The following is a 1,629-nucleotide window of genomic DNA, read 5'->3' as shown; positions in this document are numbered from 1 at the left end:
ACAGCCAGATAGAGAAGCAATACCCTCAGGGCTCCTGTCCTATCTCCTTAGGGTCATCCAATCTTTGACAATTCTTCATTCGTTCCAGAATGTTGTTGTTGTGAGGTGCTATCGATCTGGCTCCAACTCACAGTGGCAATACGTACACAAAAAATGAAGCAATGCATGGTCCTGTGTCATCCCTATGCCTGAGCCCACTGATATGAGCACTGTCAATTCATCTTGATAAGGGCATCCCTCTTTTTCTCCACTCCTCTACTTTACTTTTCTCCTTGTCTCTAAGGAGAAATCTGGCCCAACTTCTTCCAATACAGATCAATTTGTCCTTTTAGTAGTTCGTGGTACTTTCAATATTCTTCTCCAGCACCACAATTTAAATGTATCAATTCTCCTACAGTGTTCTATGGTCTTTAATCAATGTCTAACTTTTACCTGCATATGATGCAATGGAGAATACCATGGTTTGGGTCAGGAACATTCTTGCTCTTCAATACTCTAAAGAGATCTTAAAAGAGCGGATTTACCTAATACCATAAGTCTTTTGCTCTCTTGACTGATGCTTCCATGAGCATTAATTGTGGGTCCAAGTAAGATAAAAACTTTGACAACTTCAACCTTTTCTCCTTTTATAATGATGTTAGCTATATTCCAGTTGTTTTGCATAAGGTTGCTGTGTGTTGGTTCTGTCATATATATATATATAAGTATATATATATATATATATATATATATATATAAATTATTAATGGCAAAAAGAAGAGTGGAATAAATAGAGCACAGAAAAATCCTGTTAACTCTAGGAAGTTTGTTTCTGTACAAGAAATGTGTTATAAGGAGAAATAATCAAAAGTGAAATGTTTAATAAGATTCAACTTCAGTAATCAAACTTTATGAATAGCATTACTAATGGGAATGTGATTAAGAATGAAGCCAGGCAAGAAGTAAAGACAAGCAAAATGTGCAGACTCTCATTCAGGAGGGTTGTATAATGCAGAGGTTTGCAGAGGGCCACATACAGGTCATAGGGCATGGCAGCCAGAAGAATAAAGTCTGTAATTCCAAAGACAATTAAGAAAACAGAATTCAGCCATGCAATCATTTAAGGAAAAGTTTTATACCCTGTAATAAAGATCCCAAAGAATCTGGGAATACTCAGAGTTGTGAATGACATTTTCAACAAGGGAAAACTAAACTGGGCGCCCTGGTTGAAATTATTTTAAAAACTATATTGGCAACCAGTTCTCTTAGGTCAAGACATCCAGTATTTATGATTATAACCATTCCCAAATACATTCATTTAGTTTATATTGCTATTGTTATTATTTAATCATTTTATTGAGAGGTTGTGTGTTTTTTAACATATTTTCATTGTTGACTTAGGGAACATATTGTGAAGAGAGGAAAGGTAAAGAATTACTTTGAACCTTTCTAGACATGATTTCTTTCCTCTTTTTTTGTAATAAATCATTTTATTGGGGCTCTTTCAGCTCCATACATCAATTATATCAAGCAAATTTGTACATATGCTGCCATCATCATTTTCAAAACATCTTTCTATTTGAACTCTTGCTATCACCTCCTCTTTTTTTGCCTCCCTGCTCCACCTTCCTACCCTTGTGTGTCCTTGGT

At 35.4% G+C, this 1,629-nt stretch overlaps 1 pseudogene; it reads right to left on the bottom strand.

The window, feature by feature from the left end:
• Window positions 1-327: 327 nt before the first annotated feature.
• Window positions 328-1,629, bottom strand: part of LOC115871779 — a 2,328-nt pseudogene continuing 1,026 nt past the window's right edge.

The sequence above is a fragment of the Echinops telfairi genome, unplaced genomic scaffold (assembly GCF_000313985.2).
Source record: "Echinops telfairi isolate 266 unplaced genomic scaffold, ASM31398v2 ScPeMD7_7404;HRSCAF=8442, whole genome shotgun sequence".
Lineage (NCBI taxonomy): Eukaryota > Metazoa > Chordata > Mammalia > Afrosoricida > Tenrecidae > Echinops > Echinops telfairi.
This window is presented reverse-complemented; position numbering and strand designations above follow the sequence as displayed.